A 20,000-nucleotide genomic window follows, 5' to 3' on the forward strand; every position below is an offset into this window, starting at 1 on the left:
AAACAATTTTTTTTCTTTTTTTTTTTTAATACTATAGTCAATTTTTCTTAGTCAGGCAGATTTCCACCGACTTGTAGGGGTGCCCTTTTAGCTCGGAAAAGTTTCCTGATCGCTGATTGGTTGGACAAGATAATTCTAACCAATCAGGTAGCAGGAAACTTTTCCGAGCTAAAAGGGCACCGCTGCGAGTCAGTGCAATTGCGCCTCATTAAAAAAAATGAGTATAGTAAGTAAAGCTTGAACAGTTAGATTACATAAAACAACACATGACTGTGCATGTATATAGTATATGTGTATCCTTATAGATACAACAACAAATGCTGCCGTTTCGACTCCACTGCAGGATAAAGGACCCAAACATGTCCTCTTTAATGCCCATGGTTTGGCCAATTTTCATACCCACGCTGGCCAACTGCGGATTGTTGATAATGGCAAACCAACCTTGTATAGATGGTCCTGACCAGTACAGTTTTGCTGGTTCTGCCGAGACACAACCCCTTTTCACCACTTTAAGGTCTCCCCACTCAGAAAAAGAATATACAGTATATAATACATGTGTGTAAGGTCCGTTGGAAGTTTCTTTAAAAATTGATGAGGGACATTACCAGACGTATAGCTACTAGCTCTATCCCTGTCCGCCGGGTAAGGAAGAGAGAGAGAGAGAGAGAGTAGTCATACCCGGTGAGAGGGGCTACCCAGAGAGGTATACTCTGAAATCACAACTGTGGTATTGTTGTTGAAAAGGGGGAGTGGACGGAAAGGGTTGAATCTGTGAGCGCGTGTGTGCATATCTATCTCATTATTCAGCTATCCTTTTGACGGGTCGCGTACACTAGTGTGTATGTGTATATAAATATAAATATATATGTATATACATAAATATATGTGTATATATATATAAAATGCATATCAAAATAAACAAGAACTTACGGGGGAGGTAAACCTTTCCTGCAAACATGAACAAATCTGTACTTGAAAACAACATCGAAGGAAGGGATCCTTTAGACTAAATATACGTGTATGTGTATGTGTATATATATACATATATATATATATATATATATATATATATATATATATATATATATATATATATATATATATATATATACATATCATTAGTTCAAGGATATATAAAAGTGATAATAAAAACTAGATATCAATAAAGCGAAGCCTAAAGCAATACCACGAAATAAAGATAGTTTGACATTGACAGAAATTCTGAGAACGAGAAATAGAAAAGTTCGAAGTGCACAAATTTATCACCTTTGAGTCAGCTAGTAAGCAAATAACACAGGTAAATTTAGAGAGGCTTCAACATTTTTACCATTCGTGCATTATCAAAACTTGCAACTGCAAAACGGTCAAAAGTCACAAATCACTTGGAACTATAAAGAGCATAGAAATTACGAAAAAACTGGAAGAAAAATAAACCTAGAGTGATTTGAAACCATGCAGAACCTTTAAAATATATGCCAATAGAAATCCGTCCAGAATTACTTAGCTCTTTGAAACCATCTGGAACTGGAAACCAATTATCTGGAAGAATACTGTTGCTTGAAACCCTTTGGTATTATATAATTCCTTGAAAACATCTGGAACAGTATATTTACTGGAAACAATCTGGAATTGTATATTTACTGGAAAACATCTAGGACTGGAAACTATTTGGAAGTTCACATTTGCTTAAAACCATCTGGAATTAAATAGTCCCTTGAAACCGTCAGGAACAGTACACTTACAGGAAACCATCTGGAATTGTATATTTCATAGAAAATATCTGGAACTGGAAACCATTTATTTGCAAGAATACTGTTGCTTGAAACCATCTGGAATCATATAGTTCCTTGAAACCGTCTGGAACTGTACACTTAATGGAAGCCATGGGGAATTGTATATTTACTGGAAAACATCTGGAACTGGAAACCATTTATTTGAAAGTTCACATTTGCTTGAAACCATCTACAATTAAATAGTTCCTGGAAACCGTCTGGAACAGTACACTTACTGGAAACCATCTGGAATTGTGTATTTACTGGAAAGCATCTGGAACTGGAAACCATTTATTTGGAAGTTCACATTTGCTTGAAACCAGCTGGAATTAAATAATTCCTTGAAACTGTCTGGAACAGTGCACTTACTGTAAACCATCTGGAATTGTGTATTTACTGGAAAGCATCTGGAACTGGAAACCATTTATTTAGAAGTTCACACTTGCTTGAAACCAGCTGGAATTAAATAATTCCTTGAAACCGTCTGGAACAGTACACTTACTGGAAACCATCTGGAATTGTATATTTACTGGAAATATCTGTCACTAGAAACCATATGGAAGTGTACAGTTCCTTGAAACCATCTAGGACTAAATAGTTTCTTGAAACCATAAGGAACTGTACAGTTACCAGAAACATCAGTTGTTATAAACCTGTCTGGTAAAATAAATCAACAAGATCTGGGCATAAACAGTTACTAGAAGCCATATGGGAATAAGAATTTGCTAGAAAACCCCTGCACTTACAATTGCTAAACTCCATCAGTAGTTACTCAATGCAGTTGCTAAACTCCATTTGAAAAAAGAGGTTACCTGGAGCCACAGGATACCTATACCTATAAACTACAACTTTCAGACACCACCTACATTTCAGGTTACAGTTGCTATACATTATCTGGGATTATACATTGCTGGGAACCACGTGGACCCACACAGTTATTAGTCACATCCTATTATCATACAGTTCCTCTAAAACTAAGCAATTGCAGGGAAACTTCCAGAACCAAAAGCCTGGTAGAAAACTCTTCAGTTCCTAGAAACACTCTGGGACAGAGCAGTATCTAGAAAGCCTTAGGGGCATAGAAGTATCTAGAAAGCCTCAGGGACACAGCAGTTTCTAGAAACCATCAGCGACAGAGCAGTATCTAGAAATCTTCTGGGACAGAGACGTTTATAGAAACAATTGGGGACCGATCAGTTCCTAAAAACCCTCAGGGACACAGCAGTTTCTAGAAACAATCAAGAACAGCGCAGTTTCTAGAAACAATCAGGGAAAGAGGAGTATCTAGCAACCCTATGGGACAGACCAGTTTTTAGATATAAATCAAGGACAGAGCAGTCTCTAGAAACCATTTAGGCATAACTAACTGCTAGATAGTACCAAGATACTACCCGAAACTAATAACTAATAACAGCTGGAAGCCATCTGGAACTACACAGTGCAAGAGAAAATTACGGAACTAAGCAAGAGCTTAAAGGCCATCTGGGACTAACAATTCATAGAGACCGCGGGAAAGGTACTTTGATAAAATATTCTGCTGCTACAAATGAAGTAGATAATATAAACGACAGACACGATGCTTATAAAGTAGCAGTAGCAGCAGCGTAGCATTTTCTAAGAATAACTAACTTTGTTGGTCAGGTGAATTTAGGTTTAGGTTAATTAATAAAGTTAAACGCAAGTTACCACTACGTCTTCGTTAGAGTTGTTTGCTTTCCTCTTTCATTTCTGGCTCGAAAATTGAGGAAATTAAGTTAGGATATTCCTCAAAGGGATGGCGATATTTGTATCAACAATGGGACTGTCTGTATATATGCATATACATGTACAATACAAAACCACAAACATCTATACACACATAAATATGTACACATGTGTTACTATACATATGCATATAAATACAATAACTGTGTATATATATATATATATATATATATATATATATATATATATATATATATATATATATATATATATATATATATATACACGCAGACAAACAATAACAGTTATGGACAAACCTCTAGAGATGGGTTAATGAATATACGTACTTAGGACAGACCGAAATTAAAAGAAGGATAATCATGGGATGTAGAACTCTTGGTAGACAAAATGATATTATGAAAAGTAAAATGCCACTTTCTCTAAAAAGAAATGTATATAATCAGATATTTCTAGCATTAACTTGTGCTTACGAAACTTTGAGCCTTACCAAAGCCTTGGCTTAGAACATAGGGTAGTTACAATTCAAAGAGCTATGGAAAGAATAATGATGGAAATGACACTAAGAGACAGAATAAAGCAACATTAATATGAAAGCTAACTAAAACAGAGGATATTCTAACACGTACGAGAAAGAAATGGACGAGGGGAGGACATATAATGAGAATTACAAATAATAGCTGGACATTAAGAATAACAAAATAGGTCCATAAATATTGCAAACGAAGCAGGGGAAGAAAGAGAAGACGATGGATTGAAGAGCTAAGAAAATTTGCGAGTATAGACTAGCATAAAAAGATCATAAACAGACGGGAGTGTAAGGACATGTCTGAGGCCTTTGTCCTGCAGTTGATTACTTTTGGCTGATGAAGATGATGATGATACATACATGCATGAAAAGTACCGGTATGTGTATATACACACATATATATGTATATATATATATATATATATATATGTGTGTGTGTATATATATATATATATATATATATATATATATATATATATATATATATATATATATATATATATATATATATATTTCTATCTGGTTAAGTATTCCTCCCATGACCACTGAAGGTTCTTCATTTTTCATTTCTTAGGTGACGAGCCGAGAGAAGGTTGTGACTCAAAGGCAGGATGAAAGCAACTGAGTCTTTATTACAGAACACTCGCTTTTATATACATAAACTCCATGCAAAAAAGGCATAAAAGACATAACAGGAAATTTCCTGTTCAACCGACACCACACTAGTTAACAGTTAACGGTGAGAAAAACAGACATGTTATTTCAGGTCCTTGTCAGTCCGAGGTGAGAGCGAAGATACAAGCATAATATATACTTAAATGAAATGTCGTTACTATGTACGATCGTGTGACACACCATTGGTACACTTACTTAATTACCCAAGAAAGTAAGTATGAAATTCGTCAGTTAACATAATCCATAATACCGAAGCTTGATTGGATTGTGAATTAGGGCTACATCACCCGGCGTTAGGACCTATGAGGCCAATCAGTGCTCATGTGCCCGTAGTCACACCATATTGTAAAAGTCGAGAGGTTGGATAGCAAGTTGGAAGAAAGGAAGCAAGGAGGAGGTAAAGTAAAAAGATATAAAGTAGGTGCAGCTAATGGATGAAGGGACGCTGGAAAGATCCTTAAGTAACCGACCTATAGTGTACTATGAGAGGAGCACTGACTGCACTAGAGAGAGAGAGAGAGAGAGAGAGAGAGAGAGAGAGAGAGAGAGAGAGAGAGAGATGAATAAATTAACATAAGCAAAGGAAGTGAAGACAGTACCATTCGTTAATTTTATCATTTTTAATATAATTTAAACTTTTTAAAAACAATTTTACCATCACGCCGTCAAAAATGACGTAAAGATTAATTAAACTAAATTTGATAAGAAGTAAGAGCATAAAATATTCCCCCCAAACCACAAAGTGAAGAAGACTTCCATTAGCCAAAAGTTTTGGGAGAGAGAGAGAGAGAGAGAGAGAGAGAGAGAGAGAGAGAGAGAGAGAGAGAGAGAGAGAGAGAGAGAGAGGAGGAGATCCTCCCCACACCAACCATTCCCTCCCTTACATTAGAGTTTCTCTAAGGACGCCTTAACATTGGTGATGAAGATGCATTAGCCGAATTCACGAGCGCTTCCCTCACATGTAATAGTTTCACCATTATCCATTTCTCCTCTTCCTCCGACTCTCCTTCACTTTCTCCAACTCTCCCTCACTTTCTCCAACATATTCGAGATTCGACGCCATCAAAGCAGGGATCATACGTCGGGTGTGCATTTCAATTCTCCTCTCGCCTCTTTGCTCTTGCGTAAAGGTTCCACCATCTCGATTAATCACAAAGATGCTGAATTTGAGCCTCTGAAGAGAAGCGTGGAATTAGGCCACGCCCCATTAACCTATAAATTACTCCCAACGTGAAATTCTAAAGGGCTTTTGGTGGCTTATTGTTACACCCATGCCTGGCGTTCTGCAGGACGGGAAATTATACCCGCTCAAGTTCGATGGTTTCTCATAGTGTCTGCAACCTCACTATCCTTGTGAGCTAAGGATGAGGGGTTTTGGGAAGACTATAGGTATATCTGCTGTGTCATCAGCAGCCATTACTTTCCTGGTCCTAACTTGGATGGAAAGGGGGGCTTGGGTGATGTCCCTAGGGCATTGCCACTCTCCCTTGCCGCTGCCATTCATGAGAGGCCTTTAAACCTTTAAATGGTCATTGCTTCTAAACCATTAAGGCGGACTCTCGTGGTTCATATCATTATTATTATTATTATTATTATTATTATTATTATTATTATTATTATTATTATTTGCTAAGCTACAACCCTAGCTGGAAAAGCAGGATGCAGGCTTCAACAGGGAAAAATAGCCCAGTGAGGAAAGGAAATAAGGAAATAAATAAGCATGAGCAATAATGAATAGCCAATATAAAATACCCAAAGAACAGTAAAAACGTCAACACTGATCTGTCATATAAAAACTAGGAAAAAAAAAACTTACATCAGCCTGTTCAACAGAGCCAATAACAGATGAGTTTGGGAGGCATCCATTTCACGTAACTCGGAAACTATCGGAGGGAAAAAGTGTGAGATTTCTTAACATCTTTCGTTTTACTTCTGTGTAGTACAAAGCTGATCCTAAATTATAGTCAATTAATTTTAATGAGGCACATATGCCTCGACTCGCAGCGGTGCCCTTTTAGCTTGGAAAAGTTTCCTGATCGCTGATTGGTTAGAATTATCTTGTCCAACCGATCAGCGATCAGGAAATGTTTCGAACTAAAAGGGCACCGCTGCGAGTCGGTGCAAATCTGCCTCGCTAAAAAAAATTGACTATAGTTTCTTATGAAGCATATTCCACTCGACTATAAAATCTCCCCTATATAATCAAGAGAAAATGCCTGATTATATAAATCTGGAGTTTCTTAATATTTTTGTATAAAATTTTCACCACCATAGACTTCATATTGTGTAATTCCATCACTGAAACAATTTTGTCCTGAAGAAGAGTTGCGAAGAGATTCGAATCACGTGTCGACACCAAATAATAAATGGAGAAGCTTAAATGCATTTTTCCTGATATTCTGAAAACTATCTGGAGAATAGGCTGTCTGGAGAGAAACTATCTTCGATTTTTAAACGTCATTGTGACGTCTCATTCCTTACACTTACACTCACACACACACACACACACACACACACACACATATATATATATATATATATTTATATATATATATATATATATATATAATATTATATATATACTGTATATATACTAATATAGTCATACCCCTATATGCATGCATATATATATATATATATATATATATATATATATATATATAAATATGTGTGTATATATATATATATATATATATATATATATATATATATATATATATATATATATATATATATATACTGTATATATACAAATACAGTCATACCCCTATATGCATATATATACATATATATATATATATATATATATATATATATACATACATACATACATATATATATAAATATATATACATATATATACACACACATATACATATATATATATATATATATATATATATATATATATATATATACAAATATAGTCATACCCCTATGACCATCCAGCGGGTTGTAGTTAGACAGAGAAAGGTTGAATCTGTGTGCGTGTGGGTGGGTATGCATATCTATCCAAATATTTAGACGTCATTTTTGACGTCTCAGATACACTATAGTCAATTTCATTTAATGAAGCGCGTTTGTCAGTGCGTATGGGCCAGGTAGTGAGAAAAGTGAAGAAGAGCGGAATGAGTTCTGGAATGAATTAACTAGGTGTGTAGAAGGACTGGGTAGAAGGAATTATGTAGTTGTCATGGGTGACTTAAATGCTAGAGTGGGCGCTGGAGAGGTAGAAGGTGTCATTGGGAAGTATGGCGTACCAGGTGAAAATGAGAGTGGTGAGAGACTGGTAGATATGTGTGTTGAACAAGAGATGGTAATAAGTGCTAGCTTTTTAAAAAGAAAGATAAAAATAAGTATACATGGGTAAGAATGGCAAATGGAAGAGTAGTAGAAAGGGCATTAATGGATTATGTGTTGATAACTAAAAGAATGTTTGGAAGATTGAAAGACGTGCACGTGTTTAGGGGTATGGCTAACGGTATGTCTGATAATTTTTTGGTGGAAGGAAAATTAGTTGTAGCAAAAGAGTGGGGGAATAGAGTGGGTGAATGTAAAAGGGAGCTAGTGAGGGTTGAAGAGCTAATAAAACCGGGGGTAAAAAGTAAATATCAGGAAAGGTTGAAAATGGCATATGACGAGGTGAGAGTAAGAGAAACTGGTAATTTAGAGGAGTGGAAGTTAGCAAAAGAAAATTTTGTTGGGATTGCAAGTGATGTATGTGGCAAGGTGGTTGGAGGCAGCATGAGGAAGGGCAGTGAATGGTGGAATGAAGGAGTGAAGGTAAAAGTGGAAGAGAAAAAGAGGGCTTTTGAAGAATGGCTGCAGAGTAATAGTATAGAGAAGTGTGAAAAATATAGAGAAAAAGGTGGAAGTAAAGCGCAAGGTACGTGAGGCAAAGAGGGCAGCTGACCTGAGGTGGGGTCAGGGACTGGGTCAGTCATATGAAGAGAATAAGAAGAAGTTTTGGAAAGAAGTGAAGAGAGTAAGGAAGGCCGGCGCAAGAATTGAAGAGACAGTGAAAGATGGAAATGGCAAGGTGGTTGGAGGCAGCATGAGGAAGGGCAGTGAATGGTGGAATGAAGGAGTGAAGGTAAAAGTGGAAGAGAAAAAGAGGGCTTTTGAAGAATGGCTGCAGAGTAATAGTATAGAGAAGTGTGAAAAATATAGAGAGAAAAAGGTGGAAGTAAAGCGCAAGGTACGTGAGGCAAAGAGGGCAGCTGACCTGAGGTGGGGTCAGGGACTGGGTCAGTCATATGAAGAGAATAAGAAGAAGTTTTGGAAAGAAGTGAAGAGAGTAAGGAAGGCCGGCGCAAGAATTGAAGAGACAGTGAAAGATGGAAATGGAAGGTTGTTAAAAGGAGAGGAGGCAAGGAAAAGGTGGGCGGAATATTTTGAAAGTTTGCTGAATGTTGAGGATAATAGGGAGGCAGATATAATTGCTGTTCCAGGTGTTGAGGTGCCAGTGATGGGAGATGAGAACGAGAGAGAGATTACAATAGAGGAAGTGAGGAGAGCACTAGATGAAACAAGAGTAGGAAAAGCATCTGGTATGGATGGTGTGAAAGCTGAGATGTTGAAGGAAGGGGGTGTGACTGTACTTTAATGGTTGGTGAGATTGTTTAATATGTGTTTTGTGTTGTCAATGGTACCAGTAGATTGGGTCTGTGCATGTATTGTACCACTATATAAGGGTAAGGGAGATGTGCATGAGTGTTGTAATTCAAGAGGTATTAGTTTGTTGAGTGTAGTTGGAAAAGTGTATGGTAGAGTACTGATTAATAGGATTAAGGATAAAACAGAGAATGCAATCTTGGAAGTACAGGGTGGTTTTAGAAGAGGTAGGGGTTGTATGAATAAGATTTTTACAGTTAGGCAGATATGCGAGAAATATTTAGCAAAAGGTAAGGAGGTGTATGTTGCGTTTATGGATCTGGAGAAAGCATATGATAGAGTTGATAGGGAAGCAATGTGGAATGTGATGAGGTTATATGGAGTTGGTGGAAGGTTGTTGCAAGCAGTGAAAAGTTTCTACAAGGGTAGTAAAGCATGTGTTAGAATAGGAAATGAAGTGAGCGATTGGTTTCCGGTGAGAGTGGGGCTGAGACAGGGATGTGTGATGTCGCCGTGGTTGTTTAACTTGTATGTTGATGGAGTGGTGAGAGAGGTGAATGCTCTAGTGTTTGGACGAGGATTAAAACTGGTAGGGGATAATGATCATGAATGGGAGGTAAATCAGTTGTTGTTTGCGGATGATACTGTACTGGTAGCAGACACAGAAGAGAAGCTTGACCGACTAGTGACAGAATTTGGAAGGGTGTGTGAGAGAAGGAAGTTGAGAGTTAATGTGGGTAAGAGTAAGGTTATGAGATGTACGAGAAGGGAAGGTGGCGCAAGGTTGAATGTCATGTTGAATGGAGAGTTACTTGAGGAGGTGGATCAGTTCAAGTACTTGGGGTCTGTTGTTGCAGCAAATGGTGGAGTGGAAACAGATGTACGTCAGAGAGTGAATGAAGGTTGCAAAGTGTTGGGGGCAGTTAAGGGAGTAGTAAAAAATAGAGGGTTGGGCATGAATGTAAAGAGAGTTCTATATGAGAAAGTGATTGTACCAACTGTGATGTATGGATCGGAGTTGAGGGGAATGAAAGTGACGGAGAGACAGAAATTGAATGTGTTTGAGATGAAGTGTCTGAGGAGTATGGCTGGTGTATCTCGAGTAGATAGGGTTAGGAACGAAGTGGTGAGGGTGAGAACGGGTGTAAGAAATGAGTTAGCGGCTAGAGTGGATATGAATGTGTTGAGGTGGTTTGGCCATGTTGAGAGAATGGGAAGTGGCTGTCTGCTAAAGAAGGTGATGAATGCAAGAGTTGATGGGAGAAGTACAAGAGGAAGGCCAAGGTTTGGGTGGATGGATGGTGTGAAGAAAGCTCTGGGTGATAGGAGGATAGATGTGAGAGAGGCAAGAGAGCGTGCTAGAAATAGGAATGAATGGCGAGCGATTGTGACGCAGTTCCGGTAGGCCCTGCTGCTTCCTCCGGTGCCTTAGATGACTGCGGAGGTAGCAGCAGTAGGGGACTCAGCAGTATGAAGCTTCATCTGTGGTGGAAAATGTGGGAGGTTGGGCTGTGGCACCCTAACAGTACCAGCTGAACTCGGCTGAGTCCCTGGTTAGGCTGGAGGAACGTAGAGAGTAGAGGTCCCCTTTTTTGTTTTGTTTCTTGTTGATGTCGGCTACCCCCCAAAATTGGGGGAAGTGCCTTGGTATATGGATGGATGGATTTGCACAGACTCGCAGCGGCGCCCTTTAAGCTAGGCAAAGTTTCCTGATCGCTAATTGGTTAGAATTATCCTGTCAAACCAATCAGCGATCAGGAAACTTTTCCGAGCTAAAATGACATCCCGGCTAGTCGGTGCAAATCTGCCACGCTAAAAAAAATTGACAATAGTTTAGTCATATTCACTGATCGATGGTCATGAACTTGGTTCTTTCATATTCATAAAGCAGGACGGAAAACAACTCATCCGAGGGACCCTTTTGCTTCAACGCTCTCAATGAAAGCCATGATTTAAATATGTCAGAGAAAGGAGTTACATAAACTCTGATAAGAATTAAACCTTATTCAACTCAGCTAAACAATCGAATAACTCAAATTATTCAAGAAGATCATTTAATGGAACTTTTACGGAATAGGGTTGATTCAAATCAGCCAATTATCCCGATCCAATCAAATATGCCAAGCTGCAATGTTCATTCAAATATTGGTTGTGATGGCCTACTGGAAACATCCCTGTCAGGTGATCACCGGATTAGTGTGCTAGTCCTGCTCAAACTCGGTTTAGTTCCTTTGGTCGCTGCAACTGTACCTCTTTGTGAGCTAAGGATGGGGGGTTTGGGGGAGCCTAATGGTCTACCTGCCGAGTCATCAGCAGCCACTGCCTGGCCCTCACTGGTCCGATCTTGGTAGCTTTTCATATTATATATGGTTGGTCTCTAGGGCATTGTTGTTCTAGCTAGGGCAATATCACTGCTCCTTGCTTCTGTCTTTAAACCTTTAAATACAAGGGAATACAACTGTGTCGAGGATCTCAGTTGAGTCAATACGGCCAAGTAGCACAATTAGAACAACTCAAGTTAAGGAGCAGATGTGATATCAATTTGTCAAGACGCAGAACTGACGTTACCTGACTGCAATTTGACAATAGAGACAGATGAATAGACCCTGCAAAGGTGCAAATTTATATAAATTACCAACGTACTGTAACCGGTAGGCTTCCTTACATAACAGTAGGAGGAAGCACTCTATCAGGACACAGAGAGTTGATTCTACCTCAAGTGCTAATTATGCTCTGGACCAGACGTCCAGTTTTCCTTCCAATTGTGGTCTTACATCACTTGCGTAAGCCAGGGGACATCAGTGGACTATAGAGGCCAGTGTCATTATCTCTCGTAGGAGCAATGGGCATTTCTTCATGTAAGATGATTATTATATGCTATAAGCCTAGGGACTCCAACAGGGAAAAATACCCAAGTGAGGAAAGGAAATAAGGAAAAACTACAAGAGAAGCTAAAGAACATTAATAACAATAAAATATATCTTTCATATATACACTATAAAAAAACTTGAAACTAACAAGATGATAAAAACATCAAAATAAAAAGCGGAAGAGAAACAAAATAGAAATGAGTGCCCGAGTGTATCCTCAAGCAAGAGATCTCTAATCCAAGACAGTGGAAGACCATGGTATAGCACTACCCAAGACTAGAGAACAATGGTCCTTCTCCAAGCAAAGCTGCTTGCAAATAGTTTCTTTTACCCTTATCAAGAGGAAAGTAGCCATTGAACAATTACAGAGCAGTAGTAAACCTTTTGAGAGAACAAGAATTGTTTGGTAGTATCAATGTTGTCAAGTGTATGAAGAATGAGGAGTCTGTGTTAAGATTAGGCCAGACTTTTGTGTGTATGTGTCGGCAAAGATGAAATAAGCCGTAACCAGAGAGAGGGATCAAATGTATTACTGTCTGGCCACTCAAAGAACCCAATAACTCTCTAGCGGTAGTATCTCAACAGGTGGCATTCTTTCATGATAGCTGAGCAATGAGGATTCTTCTATGATAGCTAAGCAATGGGGATTCTTTCATGATAGCTGAGCAATGGTGAATCTTTCATGATAGCTAAGCAATGGGGATTCTTTCATGATAGCTGAGCAATGGTGATTCTTTCATGATAGCTGGGCAATGGGGATTCCTTCAGCATTGCTAAGCAATGGGGATTTCTTCAGAATAGCTGAGCAATGGTGATTCTTTCATGATAGCTAAGAAATGGGGATTCTTTCATGATAGCTGAGCAATGGTGATTCTTTCATGATAGCCGAGAAATGGGGATTCTTTCATGATAGCTGAGCAATGGTGATTCTTTCATGATAGCTGAGAAATGGGGATTCCTGCAAGATAGCTGAGAAATGGGGATTCCTTCTGGATAGCTGAGCAATGGTGATTCTTTCATGATAGCTAAGCAATGGACATTCTTTCATGATTGCTAAGCAATAGGGATACTTTCATGATAGCTGAGCAATAGGCATTCTTTCATGATAGCTGAGCAATGGGCATTTTTCCTAATAGCTGAGCAAAAGGGATTCTTTCATGATAGCTGAGCAATGGGGATTCTTTCATGATAGCTGAGCAATGGGCATTCTTTCATGATAGCTGAGCAATGGGCATTCTTTCATGATAGCTAGGCAATGGGGATTCTTACATAATAGCTGAGCAAAGGGGATTCTTTCATGATAGCTGAGGAATGGGCATTCTTTCATGATAGCTGAGCAATGGGGATTCTTTCATGATAGCTGAGCAATGGGGATTCTTTCATGATAGCTGAGGAATGGGGATTCTTTCATGATAGCTGGGCAATGGGCATCCTTTCATGTTAGCTGAGCAATGGAGATTCTTTTATAAGAGCTGACCAAAGGAGATTCTTTCATGATAGCTGAGCAATGGGCATTTTTTCATAATAGCTGAGTAAAGGGGATTCTTTCATGATAGCTGGGCAATGGGGATTCTTTGATAATAGCTGAGCAAAGGGGATTCTTTCATGATAAATGAGCAATGGGCATTTTTTTCAAAATAGCTGACCAAAGGAGATTCTTTCATAATAGCTGAGTAATGGGTATTCTTTCATAATCGCCGAGCAAAGGGGATTCTTTCATGATAGCTGGGCAATGGGGATTCTTTGATAATGGCTGAGCAAAGGGGATTCTTTCATGATAGCTGAGCAATGGGCATTTTTTCATAATAACTAAGCAAAGGGGATTCTTTCATGATAGCTGAGCAAAGGGTATTCTTTTATAAGAGCTGACCAAAGGGGATTCTTTCATGATAGCTGAGCAATGGGCAATTTTTTCATAATAGCTAAGCAAAGGGGATTCTTTCATGATAGCTGAGCAATGGGTATTCTTTCATAATAGCTGAGCAAAGGGGATTCTTTCATGATAGCTGAGCAATGGGCATTTTTTCATAATAGCTGAGCAAACGGGATTTTTTCATAATAACTGAGCAAAGGGGATTCTTTCATGATTGCTGTGCAATGGGTATTTTTTCATAAGAGCTGGGAAAAGGGGATTCTTGCATGAGAGCTGAACAATGGTATTTTTTCATAATTACTGATCAAAGGGGATTCTTTCATGATAGCTGAGCAATGGGGATTCTTTCATAATAGTTGAGCAAAGGGGATTATTTCATAATAGCTGAGCAAAGGGGATTCTTTCATAATAGCTGACCAAAGGGAATTCTTTCATAATAGCTGAGCAATGGGGATTCTTTCATAATAGCTGAGCAATGGGCATTCTTCCATAATAACTGAGTAACAGGGATTCTTTCATGATAGCTAGGCAATGGGTATTATTTCATAATAGCTGGGCAACGGGGACTCTTTCATGATAGCTGACCAATGGGCATTTTTTCATAACAGCTGAGCAAAGGGGATTCTTTCATGATAGCTGAGCAAAGGGGATTCTTTCATGATAGCTGAGCAATGGTAATTTTTCATAACAGCTGAGCAAAGAGGATTTTTTCATAATAGCTGAGCAATGGGCATTCTTTCATATTGGCTGAACAAAGGGGATTCTTTCAAGAAAGCTGAGCAAGGAGCATTCTTCCAAGATAGCAGAGCAATGGGCATTCCTGCATGATAGCTGAACAATGGGCATTCTTTCATGATAGCTGAGCAATGGGCATTTTTTTCATAATAGCTGAGCAATGGGCATTCTTTCATGATAGTTGAGCAATGGGCATTCTTTCATGATAGCTGAGCAATGGACATTCCTTCATGATAGCTGAACCATGGGCATTTTTTCATAATAGCTGAGCAATGGGGATTCTTTCATGATAGCTGAGCAATGGGCATTCTTTCATGATAGTTGAGCAATGGGCATTCTTTCATGATAGCTGAGCAATGGACATTCCTTCATGATAGCTGAGCAATGGACATTCCTTCATGATAGCTGAGCAATGGGCATTCTTTCATGATAGCTGAGCAATGGGCATTCTTTCAAGATAGCTGAACAATGGGGATTCTTTCAAGATAGCTGAGCAATGGGCATTCTTTCATGATAGTTGAGCAATGGGCATTCTTTCATGATAGCTGAGCAATGGACATTCCTTCATGATAGCTGAGCAATGGGCATTCTTTCAAGATAGCTGAACAATGGGGATTCTTTCAAGATAGCTGAGCAATGGGCATTCTTTCATGATAGTTGAGCAATGGGCATTCTTTCATGATAGCTGAGCAATGGGCATTCTTTCATGATAGCTGAGCAATGGACATTCCTTCATGATAGCTGAGCAATGGGCATTCTTTCATGATAGCTGAGCAATGGGCATTCTTTCACGACAGTAGAGCAATGGGCATTCTTCCAAGATAGCTGAGCAATGGGCATTTTTTCAAGATAGCTGAACAATGGGCATTCTTTCATGATAGCTGAGCAATGGGCATTCTTTCATGATAGTTGAGCAATGGGCATTCTTTCATGATAGCTGAGCAATGGGGATTCTTTCATGATAGCTGAGCAATGGGCATTCTTTCATGATAGTTGAGCAATGGGCATTCTTTCATGATAGCTGAGCAATGGGCATTCTTTCATGATAGTTGAGCAATGGGCATTCTTTCATGATAGCTGAGCAATGGGGATTCTTTCATGATAGCTGAGCAATGGGCATTCTTTCATGATAGCTGAACAATGGGCATTCTTTCATGATAGCTGAGCAATGGGCATTCTTTCATGATAGTTGAGCAATGGGCATTCTTTCATGATAGCTGAGCAATGGGGATTCTTTCATGATAGCTGAGCAATGGGGATTCTTTCATGATAGCTGAACAATGGGCATTCTTTCATGATAGCTGAGCAATGGGCATTCTTTCATGATAGTTGAGCAATGGTCATTCTTTCATGATAGCTGAGCAATGGGGATTCTTTCATGATAGCTGAGCAATGGGCATTCTTTCATGATAGCTGAGCAATGGGCATTCTTTCATGATAGCTGAGCAATGGGGATTCTTTCATGATAGCTGAACAATGGGGATTCTTTCATGATAGCTGAGCAATGGGCATTCTTTCATGATAGTTGAGCAATAGGCATTCTTTCATGATAGCTGAGCAATGGGGATTCTTTCATGATAGCTGAGCAATGGGCATTCTTTCATGATAGTTGAGCAATGGGCATTCTTTCATGATAGCTGAGCAATGGGCATTCTTTCATGATAGTTGAGCAATGGGCATTCTTTCATGATAGCTGAGCAATGGGGATTCTTTCATGATAGCTGAGCAATGGGCATTCTTTCATGATAGCTGAGCAATGGACATTCCTTCATGATAGCTGAACCATGGACATTTTTTTCATAATAGCTGAGCAATGGGCATTCTTTCATGATAGCTGAGCAATGGGCATTCTTTCAAGATAGCTGAACAATGGGGATTCTTTCAAGATAGCTGAGCAATGGGCATTCTTTCAAGATAGTTGAGCAATGGGCATTCTTTCATGATAGCTGAGCAATGGACATTCCTTCATGATAGCTGAGCAATGAACATTCCTTCATGATAGCTGAGCAATGGGCATTCTTTCAAGATAGCTGAACAATGGGGATTCTTTCAAGATAGCTGAGCAATGGGCATTCTTTCATGATAGTTGAGCAATGGGCATTCTTTCATGATAGCTGAGCAATGGACATTCCTTCATGATAGCTGAGCAATGGACATTCCTTCATGATAGCTGAGCAATGGGCATTCTTTCAAGATAGCTGAACAATGGGGATTCTTTCAAGATAGCTGAGCAATGGGCATTCTTTCATGATAGTTGAGCAATGGGCATTCTTTCATGATAGCTGAGCAATGGGCATTCTTTCATGATAGTTGAGCAATGGGCATTCTTTCATGATAGCTGAGCAATGGACATTCCTTCATGATAGCTGAGCAATGGACATTCCTTCATGATAGCTGAGCAATGGGCATTCTTTCAAGATAGCTGAACAATGGGGATTCTTTCAAGATAGCTGAGCAATGGGCATTCTTTCATGATAGTTGAGCAATGGGCATTCTTTCATGATAGCTGAGCAATGGGCATTCTTTCATGATAGCTGAGCAATGGACATTCCTTCGTGATAGCTGAGCAATGGGCATTCTTTCATGATAGCTGAGCAATGGGCATTCTTTCACGACAGTAGAGCAATGGGCATTCTTCCAAGATAGCTGAGCAATGGGCATTTTTTCATAATAACTGAACAATGGGGATTCTTTCATATTAGCTGAGAAATGGGGATTTTTTTCATGATAGTAGAGCAATGGGAATTCTTTCACGATAGCTGAGCAATGAGCATTCTTCCAAGATAGTTGAGCAATGGGCATTTTTTCATAATAACTGAACAATGGGGATTCTTTTATATTAGCTGAGAAATGGGGATTCTTTCATGATAGGTGAGCAATGGGCATTCTTTCACGATAACTATCCCGTTTGTGAAAGACATAAGAATGACTAAAGGAAAGAGCCATAAAAAAGGCCATTGACGAAAAAACTAAAGACATTTTAAGGTGGCATTCGTCCATAATGGCCCATTACTACGCGAGGAAAAGAGGTGGGGGTAGCATTACCCTAAAATAAACATAGGAGGAGCAACTTGAAAAGTAATTTTACAAAGAAAACTTTTTTGCTTTGTCCCCCTTCCTTACTTTGTTCGGCCTTTGAGGTACGAAAGAAGGAGGAAATTGTTTTCCGACAGCAGAACTGTTGGATCTCGTTAAGTTTCGAACTTTCAAGTTAACTCTCCGAGAAAAAATAATTTTCTTTTAAATGTAAATAGTAGACTAGGCGTTATTCCAAAGAGGATTTGAGGATATAGGATTGGGATATATGTAAAGTAGCGAGGGTGTGGACATAAAAACTACTATGGAGATTTTTTTGCTTGTTGCTTAATTGCCTCTCTGATCGATTATGAATACCTGGCGTTCGTCGACCAAGGTCACTGATGTCTACAATTACTTTCAAAGATATACATTTAGCAATGTACTATACCATGTATGTATATATGAATGAATTCATGCAAACATATATATATATATATATATATATATATATATATATATATATATATATATATATATATATATATTTATATATATACACAAGTATAAAGAAAGGCATTTAATCAGATGGTCCTACCAGTATTAACTTTTGTATCGGAAACTTGGAGCCTTAGATCATAAGCTACAACCTTAAGAGCTATGGACAGAATAATAACTGAAATAACACTATGAGACAGAAAAAGAGCAACATGGATATGAGAGCAAACTAAAGTAGATGATATTCTAACAACATGTAAGAAAATGAAATAGACATAGGCAGGATAAATAATGAGAATGACAGGTAATAGATGGACATTAACAAGAGAATGGGTCCTAAGAGATCGTAAAAAACAGGGGAAAGAAGAAAAGACGATGGATTGACAAACTAAGCATATATGATGGTATAAACTGGCATAGGAAGACCATAAACAGACCAGAGTAGAAAGACATGTCTGAGGCCTTGGTGCTGCAGTAATGGCTAATGATTATTTATATATATATATATATATATATATATATATATATATATATATATATATATATATATATATATATATATATATATAAAACCACATGCATTCTCTTTTGAGTGGGGCTACCCTAACATAGTGAAAGCGTTTGCGTATCACCTTCAAAGCTGTACTAGTCCGGGCCACCCCATACTAGGTTGGCTTGTTGTGTGAGATCAGACTAAAATCTCCCATCGTCACCAACACGCAGTAGCCATCATGATCATGAAAATGGCCAAACACCTGACATGACTAAGGACACGTCTGCATGTGTTGTTGTGGCTATATGACGGAGACTAATTTGGGACCGGATTGTTAGTTAAACCCTTTCAAGCAAAAGCTTCAGGAAAGAAATACTTGTATACAAACACACTGGTACGATAAGCCAATGTCCGTAGGTAACTGAGAGGTACATCATTTAGCTCGCTTTTGGTGGAATCGTGGATAAGCCCGCCATAGCACACCCCAACCCCCCACCAATCCACCTATTCATAAATGGGTTGTAGCATTTATAGAGTCAAGGAGGTGGGTAGAATATTTGCTAAGAAACCAGAAGTCTGTGTACCCTTCTGGTGGTAATGGCCCCGCTCTGAAGGTCTTTCAAATGTTAAGAAATAAAAATATGAAAAAATATATATGCATACACACAGACACACACACACACACATATATATATATATATATATATATATATATATATATATATATATATATATATATATATATATATATATATATAGACATATATACACACACACACACACACACATATATATATATATATATATATATATATATATATATATATATATATATATATATATATATATATATATATATATATAAAGAGAGAGAGAGAGAGAGAGAGAGAGAGAGAGAGAGAGAGAGAGAGAGAGAGAGAGAGAGAGAGAGAGAGAGAGAGAGAGAGAGAGAAAGAACTCATTGGCATAAGGAAAAATAACAAGTCTTCAAGCAATGGCTCCCAAAAATGCCTTTCTTTCACAGAACAATTGCAAATCTGATTTTTTGTTTGTTTGTCCCTTCGAGGCCCCCAAACTATGTCCTAAGGAATCTTAACTATGAAGGAAGTTTTCGAAACTTCACTTCCACCGGAAGAAAAACAAATTATATTGTGCATTTCAGTATTTTCGCGAACGGCACTTTTCATTTGCAGAAGTTGTTGCA

The 20,000-nt window shown here is 38.4% G+C and overlaps 1 protein-coding gene across 3 annotated transcripts in view; it reads right to left on the bottom strand.

The window, feature by feature from the left end:
- LOC137651323 (beta-1,4-glucuronyltransferase 1) overlaps positions 1 to 20,000 on the bottom strand; it is a 700,820-nt gene that overhangs the window by 645,660 nt on the left and 35,160 nt on the right. The window lies entirely within an intron of this gene.

Source organism: Palaemon carinicauda, chromosome 12 (genome assembly GCF_036898095.1).
Source record: "Palaemon carinicauda isolate YSFRI2023 chromosome 12, ASM3689809v2, whole genome shotgun sequence".
NCBI lineage: Eukaryota > Metazoa > Arthropoda > Malacostraca > Decapoda > Palaemonidae > Palaemon > Palaemon carinicauda.